The following is a 12,993-nucleotide window of genomic DNA, read 5'->3' on the forward strand; positions in this document are numbered from 1 at the left end:
TAATCCTGGCTACTTTTACTTTTAAAACAACACTGATCTTACAAAGAGACCAGGTTTGTTTTTTAATAATGTCATTTTGTGTCATCATTTTCCAACACATAATTATATGCCTTTTTTTTCCTTTTGAAGGACTATCATTGAAGAGGGCCAGGCTATATTCAGACCAATATCATGTATTCTTCCCTCATAATATTGTCAGCTGAACAGAACATAATTTTAAAACTGAAACAGAACACATGTAATACCCAGTGAAATTGCGCATTGGCTACGGGAGGGGGGGGGAGGGAAGGGAGGGAAAGAATAGGATTCTTGTAACCAAGGAATAATATTCTAAATGGACTAACTAAATAACTTACAATGAAAACCAAACAAACAAAAAACTGAAATATACGCTTTTTATCTCCCTTTTCTCTGAGTGGTGATCTTAATAGCAGTTCAGAATCAAAGTCCATTTAGTTAGACTGGATGGAGATGTTCAATGGTCACCGGCATAATGATGTAATCATATGAAGTTAGAACACACCAGCTCACCATCCTTGAACCCTGAAGGCTACCTGTGTTCCTTAGGATAAGCATGTACCCTGAGGGGGTTGGAGATGATACCACTGCCCCCTACCCACCACAGTGGGCCCTCCACTGTTACATCACAGTGACTAGAGCCCCCAGGTTCATTAAATATCTTAACAGCAAAAAAACCTTAATATCAATTAGCTTTTTACAAAGGGATATGATCAATACAAAGTAAAAGCCATTTCCTTCCACCACCAAGGACAGATCCTCTTAGCTCAGAATGGATCCACATGTAGAAGCAGCATGACTGAATCCCTCTCTCAGCTACTGTTGATAGATCCTGAAGGTCACTCTACAAGATTCCTCTTTATTTCTCACTCTAAACCTAGACTCTAGAATGCCAGACTATCAGGGCTCCCTCCTGACCTCTCAAAGCTTCACAAGATCAGAAGGGAGTCATGCAAGTGCAACCAAGTCATGCAGCCAAAGCCTCTCCCCTTATAGCACTGTCTCTCCCTAGACACCATCTACCAAAAAGACTGTCAGCAGCTAGATGGTGAGTGGATGGAGCACCAGGTCTGGAGTTAGGAATCAGGAAGATCTGAGTTTAAATATGGCATCGGATACTAGCTATTTGACCCTGGACTAGTCACTTAATCTGTTTGCCTCAATTTTCTCATCTGTAAAATGGGGATAACAATAGCACCTACCTCCCAGGATTGTTGTGAGGATCAAATAAGATATTAATTATAGCGCACTTAGCACACAATAAGTGCTTTATAAATGCTGGCTGCTATTATTATTTTTTTTTATTTTATTAAGGAGTTGAGCCATAACTGAGACTGGCTAAAGAGAGTTGGACCAAAGACAGTAGGTCAAGGCTAACTCAGACCTTTTTGAAGATATTCCCAGTTCTGGCTCAGTGGCATAGTAGATAGAATGCTGGGCACGGAATCAGGAAGCCTCATCTTCCTGAGTTTAAATTTGGCATCAGACACTAGTTGTAGACCCTGGGCAAGTCACTTAACCCTGTTGGCCTCCGTTTCCTCATCTCTAAAATAATCTCTGTAAGGAAATGGCAAGCCACACCAGTATCTCTGCCAAGAAAACCTCAAATGAGATCACGAAGTGTCAGACACAACTGAAAAACAACTGAACAAACAAGCCCTGGCAACACATCCAATTGAAAAGTTCTTTCCTAACTAATGTGACTAGAAAACTGGAACCAGTTACAGAATGTCTAAATATGGTCCTGTTTTCTCAAGGCACTTCCCATACATGCCATTAGGACTCTTCCCAAAGCAGGCTCTCTGGCATCTCCAAGTGGAGAGGCACCATCAGAAGCACCCTAAGCCCAAGACAGCTCCTGTTACACATAAAACCTTGGAGCGGGAAGGGACATCCCAGGAGAACTAACAGGCTCTAATGGCATCCCTGACCCAAAGCAACCCACTCCACTTTTTGGGATCTCCAGTCATTGGGAATTTTTTTCTTTCCACACATTGCTCCTTAGAGATCAACTAGAAGCAAATGTAATATCTTTTCACATGATAGCCTTTAAAATACTTCAAGACAAATATCAGGTCATCCCTCCCCTCACCCTGATCTTCTTTTCTTCAGGCTAAACTTCCCTAATTTCTTCAACCACTCCTCTTATGGGATGATTCATGGATGGACCTTGCCATCATCCAGCTTACACTCCTCTATACTTGCTGCACTTTGTTATCATCCTTTCGAAATAAACTGCCCAGAGGGTAGCTGGGTGGCTCAGAGGATTTAGAGTCAGATCTGGAGATGGCAGGTCCTGGGTTCAAATATGATCTCAGATATTTAGCTGTGTGACCCTGAGCAAGTCACTTAACCCCCATTGCCTACCCCTTCTCTCTCTTCTGCCTTGGAACCAATGCGCAGTATTGATTTTAGGATGGGAGGTAAGGATTTTAAATGTATATACTGTAATGAACTTCTCTATTAGTAGCAATGCAATGATGCAGGACAATTCTGAGGGACTTATGAGAAAGAACACATTCAGAGGAATAACTGTGGGAGTGGAAAAGCAGAAGAAAAACAACTACTTGATCCCATGGTTCAATGGGGATATGATTGGGGATACAGACTCTCGTAGGAATATCAATAATATGGAAATAGGTCTTGATCGATGACACATGTGAAACCCAGTGGAATTGCTCATTGGCTATGGGAAGGCCTGGGGGAGGGGAGGGAAAGAACATGATTCATGTAACCAGGGAAAAAAATTCTAAACTAATTAATCAATTAAATAAAATTTTCCAAATTAAAAAAAAAAAGAGTGGAATTGCTCATTGGCAATTGGAGGGGGGAGGGAAGGAGGGAAGGAAAGAACATGAATGATGTAGCCATGGGAAAATATATTCTAAATTAATTAATTAAATAAAATTAAAAAAATAAATGTATATACTGCCCAGAAATGAACACGACAGTGGGAGAAACACTCTTACAGGGTTAAAGAACATTTTCTTCCAGCTCTTTGATGGTGGAATGTGAGGACATACCGAATATCCATGTCTGGAATTCTCTCCCTCCTCACCTTTCCCTCTCCCTCTCCCTCTAACCTTCCTTCAAGTCCCAACCAAAATTTCACCTTGTACAGGAAGCCTCCTTTCCCAGCCCCTCTTAATACTACTGCCTTCTGTCTGTTCCTTGTTTCCTCTTTATCCTATAGATAGCATATTGTACACAATTGTTTGCTCCTTGCCTCTCTAATTAGAACTTGAACTCCTTGAAGGCAGAAACTGTCTTTTGCCCCCCCCCCCTTTTTATGCCTGGCTCTCAGCACAGCGCAGGCATTTAATAAATGCTTACTTACTGTCTGTAAGCAGAAGAAATAACACCTCTACTACCTGGGCTTGATCTAGATTGATGTGAAGTTCAAATGGTGAGAATATATGAAAAATGACTTGCAAAGCTTACAGGGCATCTACATGGCTGCTGCCACTTTTATAAACCACCCAGAGTCTCAGCCAGGGTCCTTTAGAGCAGAGCCTCCTGAAACAAGTACTCCCCAAATCAGCTAAATCAGATAGATGCACATGAGGGACAGATAGCTGCATCTCTGATATCTGCATCCCTCTAGCACACCAGTTCTCAAACGTTTTGGACTTTAGACCTTTTTTAAAGCATTTCTTTTCTTTCTTTTCCTTTTTTTTTAAATGTACTTTCCCTCTTAGAATCAATACTATGTATTGGTTCCAAGGCAGAAGAGAGAGAAGAGCTAGGCAATGGGGGTTAAGTGACTAGCCCAAGGTCATACAACTAGGAAGTATCTGAGGTCAAATTTGAACCCAAGACCTCCCATCTCTAGGCTTGGCCACTGAGCCACCTAGTTTCCCTAGACCTCTTTAAAATCTTTAAAACTGTTGAGGACCCCAAAGAACCTTTGTTCATATGTGGGTCCTATCTAGAAATGCTTACTGTATTAGAAATTAAAACTGGGACATTAAAAATATATACTTATTCATTCAGCTTAAATAACAATAATAAACCCATTATATATTAGTATTATATTTTAATTAAAATATATTTTCAAAAAATAGTGAGAAGGGTAACATAATTCTATCTATTTTGCCAATTTCTTTAAAAGTCTGTCAATAGAAAACAACTAGATTCTCCTCTCTGCTTCTTCATTCAATCTGTTGTAATATGTGGTTTTTGTTTGAAGAAAATTCAGCCTCCTGCAGAAAAAGCAGTTAGAAAAGAGAGAAGTATTTGAATAGGCAAATAACATCTTAGTGTCACTGTGAAAATAGTTTTGAGCTTTCGAAGCCCTGCAAAGGTCCTGGGACTCTTTGGCATTCTTGGATCGTGGGCTGAGAACCTTTTCTCTAGATCCCCAGCGAATGCTCCATGGCCACTTGGAGAGTGAAAGAATGAGAAGGGAAGCCCGGGTCTTTAATATCCCCTCCCCCTCCCTCCTCATGTCACCTAACACCTTTCCAAGGACCCTAGGAGGTGGTAGTCTAATTGGATGGTTATCCCCTGAAGCTAGACTGTGTTCCGTCAAATGGTCTCTTTCCGCTTGGCTTTGAAGTACCCAGGGTACCTTGCTAAGGAAGGAAAGGCATAATTCTTTCTCAGCCTGAGAAATATTCTCAGATCACCTTAGTTGCCTCCCTCTAAGCAATGAGAAACCATGTCAAAGACTTCCTCCTCAGCTTCTGGTCCTCCCCTCCCCCTCTCCTCCCCCTCTCCCTCCCCTCTTCCCAACACAAGAAAATACTGTTTGGACATCAGTACAAAGCAAGAGTTGCCCAAGCCGGGCACGTGTGTGTGTGTCTTAATCATTAACTTCAAGGTTGCATTAAATCCGTCCACCAGCCTGGTGCAGGGAGTATGATAAGTGGTGGTCTTCGATTTATGGGTTTAAAATAAACAGGGCCCCTCAGCTTCTAAGGCCCTTTTAGATGTGGCTTTCAGTCTTTCTTTCCTTTAAATTCCTGAATAGAGTCCTGGCTCTCATCCCCAGAATACCTCCCCACTGATAGCTGGATATGCCCAGTCTTTGGGAATTGCTTCTCTTGGTTGGTTGAGTTACCATCGCCCACCAGTCTTCCTTTTGAATGTTTATTGTTATCTCTCCCCCCAGAGAAGAGAAATAGAGCATCAGGAAGAGGAAGAGGAGAGGGGAGAAAAAGCAAGGGAAGATTTGAAGAGAAAATCAGGCAGTTCACCAGAGAAGAGAAATAGAGCATCAGGAAGAAGAGGAGGAGAGGGGAGAAAAAGCAAGGAAAGGTTTGGACTGAAAAAGGAGAAAATCAGGCAGTCCACCAGAGAAGAGAAATAGAGCATCAGGAAGAAGAGGAGGAGAGGGGAGAAAAAGCAAGGAAAGGTTTGGACTGAAAAAGGAGAAAATCAGGCAGTCCACCAGAGAAGAGAAATAGAGCATCAGGAAGAAGAGGAGGAGAGGGGAGAAAAAGCAAGGAAAGGTTTGGACTGAAAAAGGAGAAAATCAGGCAGTCCACCAGAGAAGAGAAATAGAGCATCAGGAAGAAGAGGAGGAGAGGGGAGAAAAAGCAAGGAAAGGTTTGGACTGGAAAAGGAGAAAATCAGGCAGTCCACCAGCTTTAAGTAAGCACACACAGAAAGCAATCAGGTTGCTGAACTGTGAATACCTGTATTTCTAAATATTGCCAGGTTCTTCCTGTACCTCTGGCATTTAGCATAGCCACTGAAGTAGGGGTTCTTCACCTGGGGATCATGAACTTAAAACTATTTGCTATTTTAAATAGCAAAACTTAAAACTATTTGTTGTTGATCAATCTTATCCCACTCTTTGTGACCATGGTGGGATTTTCTTGGCAAGAATACCAGAGTGGTTTGCCTTTTCCTTCTCCAGCTCATTTTAAGGTGAGAAAACTGAGGCAAACAGGGTTAAGTGACTTGCCCAGGGTTTTACAGCCAGTAAGTATCTAAGGTTGGATTTGAACTCAATAAAATGAGTCTTCCTGATTCCAGACTCAGCACCCTATCTACTGCATACTGGAGTTGTGTTCCTTTGTTTAAAACTATTTCTTAAAAAACCCTTACCTTCCGTCTTGGAATCAATACTGTGTATTGGTTCCAAGGCAGAAGGTGGTAAGAGCTAGGCAATGGGGGTCAAGTGACTTGCCCAGGGTCACACAGCTGGGAAGGGTCTGAGGCCAAATTTGAACCCAGGACCTCCTGTCACTAGGCCTGGCTCTCAATCCACTGAGCTACTCAGTTGCCCCCTAAAACTATTTTTCCAAGAAAGAGCCCACAGCTATCACTAGACTCCCATGGTGTCCGTGGCCCAAAAAAAAAAAGGGTAAGATTCCTTGACTGAAAGGCATCTTTAAGTTGAGCTCCGTGGAGACTTATGGGTTAGTTGAGTTTACTTTGATTATTTCCACTTTGCCTACCAATTTTTCTCTGCAGATTTGTTTGGCAGAATAAAGTTGTTCAACTGTGTATGGAGTATGAGAATTTATTGTCCCTTCAGTAGAGTTGAATTGGTTTCCAAATGCACTCACATGATGGAGGCTTCATGAGAGATATAGTGGTTTTCCTGACTCCACACCTTGTGCTCTAATCATTGAGGGAGCAACTAGGTGGCTCAGTGGATTGAGAGCCAGATCTAGAGAAGGGAGGTCCTAGGTTCAAATCTGGCCCCAGACACTTCCCAGCTGTGTGACCCTGGGCAAGTCACTGTAATATAAGTCAGTAAGGGAGGTTACACCCTCCTACACTGGTGAATAGGGGAGAGGGAGAGAAGGGGCTAAGAGAATGAGAGAGGAGAAGAGGTTGATCTTCTCCTCTATTCCCCTTGGTGAAGACAACCTGAGTTTGTTTCCCTGAGGAACAGAGTATGTCTCCTCAGAGATTTGGTTTGGGAGCTGGAGGTGAAGGTCTGGAGCAGAGGGCTTTGGGGAAATGACCCACTGCCTCCCTTCTTGATCTTAGCTATTGTTGAAAGGCAGGATAGATTTTCCTGCCTCTGGATCCTCCCAGTACCCCAACTTTCCCCTTTGAGATCTGAGTTCACTCCTCAGCCCTGGTCTTGAGCTAATTCTCCTCCTTGGGGAGAGGTATGGTTCTCCCAAATCTTCAGGCCCCTTCTTTGATGTCAGAAAGCAGGCAGACCTGGTCTATATAATAACACTTTAATAGAAAATCACCCAGGAAAGGGGAAATAGGAGGGTTGAGTAAGGAAAGTGGGTACCAGGAGTCCCTAAAGACTGACAGATTGACCCCCCCAAATTTCAGGGGTCCAGGCTCTAAGCCTGGACCCCTCTTCTGGTCAGCTGCTGGTTGTCTCTATTCCTGAGCTAATTTGGTTGCTGCTGGAGGTCAGGACAGATTGGGGGGAATAGAGAGATGGAGAAAATCCTTGGAGAGGATTTCCCCAGTAGAAGACTTCTTCTAAAGTCCAGTCTACTGTGTTGAGGAGAGAAAAAGATTTCCAGGCATTGCTAGGAAGCTGTTGGTGTCCAAAGGGAAACCTCTAGCCTTTGAGATCCTCTTGTCAGGCTCTCAGCTGAAGGAGTCAGAGCTGCAGTGGCAGTTTCTCAGTTCTCTCAGCTCTTGTTCCCTTTGGAATTCTGGGTCCCTTCCTTTCTGCCCCTCCCCCATGTGGACTGCTTCTTGCTTCGCTGGATCAGATTTCTTTCCTTTGTATCTTCCCCTCTTTTGCAAATTTTCTAGTAAAGTAATTTGACCCTGGGCAAGTCACTTAACCCCACTTCTCTAGTCCTTACTGTCTTGGAATCAATATTTGGTATCAATTCTAAGATGGAAAGTAAGGGTTTTTTTTTAATTGTTAATAATAGCACCTTCTAGGCTGAGCTAATGTAATGAAAATGACACTTTTACTTAAATTAATTTATTTATTCAGTGCCATATCCATCTAACTATCCAAAAAACTCTTTTCTAGAACTGGGAAAAAGAATAAAATTCGTCTGAAAGAACCAAAGGTCAAGAATATGAAGGGAATGAATGGGAAAAACATGTGAAGGAAGGTGACCTAGCAGTACCAGATCTCACACTGTACTATAGAGTTGTAATCATCAAAACAGTCTGGTATTAACTAAGAAATAGAAAGGCAGATTAGTAGAGTAGATTGGATAAAAACAAAACTAATATAACTAAGATTAGAAGGGAAACAACAAACTGAGAAAAACATTAATAATACATTTCTCTGATAAAGGCCTGATTTCTCAGATCTATAGAGAACCAAGTCAAAGTTATGAGAATATAAGCCAATCCCCAATTGACAAATGGTCAAAGGACATGAACAAGTAGTTTTCAGATGAAGAAATCAATCAAAATGATCAATAATCACGTGAAAAAGTGTTCTAAATAACTTAAGATTAGAGAAATGCAAACTAAAACAATGCTGAGATACCACCTCACACCTAGCAGATTGGCCAATAAGATAGTAAAGGAAAATGATAAATGTTGGAGAGGATGTGGCAAAATTGGGACACTAATGCATTGCTAGTGGAGTTGTGAACTGATCCAACCATTCTGGAGGGCAATTTGGAACTATGCCCAAAGGGCTCTAAAACTACATATCCTTTGATCTGGTAATACCGCTACTGGATCTGTATCCCAAAGAGATCATAAGAAAGGGGAAAGGACCTACTTGTAGAAAAATATTTATAGCATCCCTTTTTGTAGTGGCAAAGTATTGGAAATTGAGGGGATGTCCATCAATGGGGGAATGGCTGAACCAATTGTGGTATATGGTGGTGATGGAATACTACTGTGCTATGAGAAATGATGAGCAGGATGATTTCAGAAAATGCTGGAAGAATTTATATGCAATGATGCAGAACGAAATGAGAACTGGGAGATCATTGTACTGGGTAACAGCAATACTGTATGATGATCAACTGAAAGACTAAGTTACTCTCAGGAATACAAAGATCTGAAACAGTTCTGAAGGACTTAAAGCAGAGAATGCTCTCCACCTCTGGAGAAAGAATTGTTGGAGTCAGATGCAAATCAAAGCATACTATCTTCCACATTAGCTTTTTTACAGTTTTATTTCTGGGTTTTGGTTTTAGGTGAGTATTCTCTTACAACAATGGCCAATATAGTAGTATGTTTTGCATGATAATACATGTTTGGGCTAGATCAAATTGCTTACCATCTCTGAGTGGGAGGGAAGTGAAGAGGAGGGAGACAGTTTGGATCTTGTAATTTTGGAGAACATATGTTAAAATGTGTTATTACATATAATTGGGAAAATAAAATATATCTGAATTTAAAAACAATAGCACCTTCTTCCCAGAGTTGTAAGGATCAGATAAGATACTTGTAAATCATTTTATAAATCTTAAAAATTTACTACTATTCTATTGCCAGTAATTCCCTTCAAAGCTCAACTCCTGTGCCACCTCCTTCAAGAAGCCTTTCTGGATTTTCCCAATTTGTTAATTCCCCCCATCACTGTCTGTTCATTTTGCACATATCCTCTTTTTTCTTATTGATGACCATGTTGTAACTCCCAGGATGTAAACTCCTTGAGAATAGACACCCTGTCTCTCTTGTGAATTTCCCCGGCACATAATAGGTGCTAAAGAAGCATTTGCTGATGGATTGATCAATTACCCATGATGGACCTGCAGAGTCTTGTTGCTCATCACTCCCCTCACCCAAGCCCTTCATCTTCTCCACAATGACCTCTGCTGCGCCTCAACTTCCAGACATGATCTCCATGTGCCTGCAATGACAATGTCTGCTTGAACACAGATTTTCCATGTGCATCACATACATTATCTGGAACTCTAAGGCACCTTTGTATTTTAATAAAATCCAAGATTTTGATTTTTTTTTCATTCGAGAAAAGATCTTCAAGAAAGAAGCTTGCTAACTCCTAAATCCAGAGAATGAATTGTTGCAGAAAGATGCCAGAAAACCTACACTACATCAAGAAGATCAAGAATGAACTTTGGGTGTGGTTGATTGAACTGAAGTTTGATTGAACATTTATTTGTAAATGTACACTTTTATTCCAAGGGGACTGCCCCTAATTTGGCTTTCTGTCAATGCGCCTAGAAAAACATTGGTTTTGCTTTCTTTCTTTTCTATTCCTCCCTAACTACTGTAATTTCTTCTTAGAAAATTTAATATTGTATGCATCTGTAGTTGGAAGTGCTTTAGGACTACAAGATGATTATGTTAAATGATCAATGGGGAGACTAGTCTCCCAATGATCATGGGGAGGAGGTTGTGAATCTTAAAAACTACTCAAACTCTACTTTAGAAGATTTGGTTTAGCTATTCCCTTATTGTAACAATGGAGATACTTGGTCTAACAAGAATCAGGAATGTATTGGGAACTTGGAAATTACTCCACCCTACCCAGACAGTGCCTTAGGGGAAGATAAAGTTGTAAACTCCTGATTGAACAATGAAGATACTTAACTCATACCTTATAGTGAAGCTAGAACCTTAAGATAGGTCTATTTTTAGATCTAATACAAAAAGGTGTTAAGTACCTGTAAAGGTTAAATTAATCACAAAAAGGTTAAGTAACTTACAAAAGGCAAGCTTAACAAAGAGGTGTGAAGTACTCAGAAGATATAATCTAACCAGAGAAGGTGAGAACCAAAGAAGATGAGAACTAAGAATGGGCAGTCCTGGAAAAAAGCATCTACTGTGATTGGTAGATGTGAAAATTTAGGGGAGGTGACATAAGAGAAATTTTTCTTTAAACGGAAGGGTAAAAAATGAGTTCAGGCTAATTGGAGTTCAGGAGATTCAGTGGAGGACTGCAGCTTGCTTGGAGATGGTATTGTGGTGAGTAATAAGACTGACTTGCTCTCCCTTAGGCTCAGGGAGGCCACTTTGGCCTAGGCCTTTAACTACTGCTTGGTTCAGCCTGAGCTAGAGCTTTAAATTAATTCTCTCTCTCTCTCTCTCTCTCTCTCTCTCTCTCTCTCTCTCTCTCTCTCTCTCTCTCTCCCTCCCTTAATTCCTTCTTTCTTTATTAATTAAAATCTCCATAAATCCCAGCTGACTTGGGTATTTTCATATTTGGGAATTTCCCATGGCAACCACTTACTTAGATTTTAAGTCAAAACATCAAAAATTATCCTTACACCTTCCAACTCTAAACATATGATCGGCTCATCTCAGTTGATCCTTACAACAACCCTGTAGTATTCCCCATTTTATGGATGAGGAAGCTGAGGCTTCTGGGGGTTATTGACTAGTCCAGGGTCACTTAGCTAATATGTAAATAAAGCACAATTCTAATCTGTGTCTTCCAGCATAAAGAAGAAGCAAACTCCTTTCCTATCACTACTCTCTAAAACTTTATCTCTGTTATTTTTTCCCCAAGTTTTGGAAAATTTTATTTAATTACTTTAGAACATTTTTCCATGGTTACAAGATTCATGTTCTTTCCCTCCTCTCCTCCTACCCCCCTCCCAGAGCCCCAGCAATTCCACGTGTCATTGATCAAGACCTATTTCCATATTATTGATATCTGCACTAGACTGATTGTTTAGAGTCTGCATCGGCTGGTGTGATCAGGCAGTTGTTTTCCTTCTGTGTTTCTGCTCCCACAGTTCTTCCTCTGAATGTGGATAGTGTTCTTTCTCCTAAGGCCCTCAGAATTTTGACCTCTGTTATATTACAAATATTTCTATAACCTCTCAGAATTGATTTGATAGCTCAATACCCAAAATCCCTATTCATGGGCTCCCTCCAATGTTGCTGTCTAGTCCTATAGGACGACTTAGTAATTCCATTTGGGGTTTTCTTGGCAAAGATACGGGAGTGGTTTGCCATTCTTTCTCTAGATCATTTTACAAATGAGGAAACTGAGGCAAAGAGGGTTATGTGACTTGCTCAGGATCACACCACTAGAAAGTATCTGAGGCCAGATTGGAAGTCAGGTCTTCCTGGCTTCAGACCCAGTGCATTATCCCCTATGTCACCTAGCTGGCCCCCTCAACCCAATGAGTCTTACTTAAAAACATTAAGCTAATATAGGAAAATTCAGCTTTTAAAAATCAAAGAAATGATTCTTTGCATGACAAGAGGCTTCCTTTGAATAGTGAAATCCACTAGTGCACTGGAAAGTTGATTCATTCTCTAAAAATTCCAGTTAGAGGCAACTTCTCCCCTGTGTGATTACGTAACAATAATTCTGCCCATAAAAAGACGGGGACTTTTCAGAAGCGGAGGAACCAGGTCCAGTCTTGCTCTCATAAAGCCTTTGGTTCATCTCGCGGATCAAGCCCCCTGCCTCATTCATTCATGCCCTTCCAGGGGTCAGTTTTTGTGCCTTCTTCATCCATCCCTGTCCCCTCGCCCGGGCTGCCCCCGCTTCCTCCCCCAGAGCAGCTGGTTGAGTTGTCTGATAACGTAGACGAGATCCGAGGGGAAGCAGGCTGCTCCAAAGCAGGAGCTGTGGCCAACTAAAAATATCCAACCAGGAGGCTGGAACCTGTCACTCAGCAGACAGGCTCCGGGATTCGGCGTGGAATCTTCTTTCTCTTGGCTTTAATTCTCTCTCCCCTCGTGATTCCCCCTCAGAGGATTCTGGGTCGGGTTGTTCATTCTGAACACGTTTTCATTCTCATCGCCAGGCAGCCCGCCTCGATGGGGCCGGGGAGGAGACAGCAGCAGGGGGGGGAGGGGGGAGGGGGAGAAAGGGAGGAAGGGAGGGAGAGAGAGAGAGACAGAGAGACAGAGAGAGAGAGAGAGACAGAGAGAGACAGAGACAGAGAGACAGAGAGAGAGACAGAGACAGAGACAGACAGAGACAGAGAGACAGAGACAGAGAGAGACAGAGACAGAGAGACAGAGACAGAGAGAGACAGAGACAGAGAGAGACAGAGACAGAGAGACAGAGACAGAGAGAGACAGAGATAGAGAGAGACAGAGACAGACAGAGACAGAGAGAGAGAGACAGAGACAGAGACAGAGAGAGACAGAGACAGAGAGAGACAGAGACAGAGAGAGACAGAGACA

The sequence above is a fragment of the Monodelphis domestica genome, chromosome 5 (genome assembly GCF_027887165.1).
Source record: "Monodelphis domestica isolate mMonDom1 chromosome 5, mMonDom1.pri, whole genome shotgun sequence".
Classification (NCBI taxonomy): Eukaryota; Metazoa; Chordata; class Mammalia; order Didelphimorphia; family Didelphidae; genus Monodelphis; species Monodelphis domestica.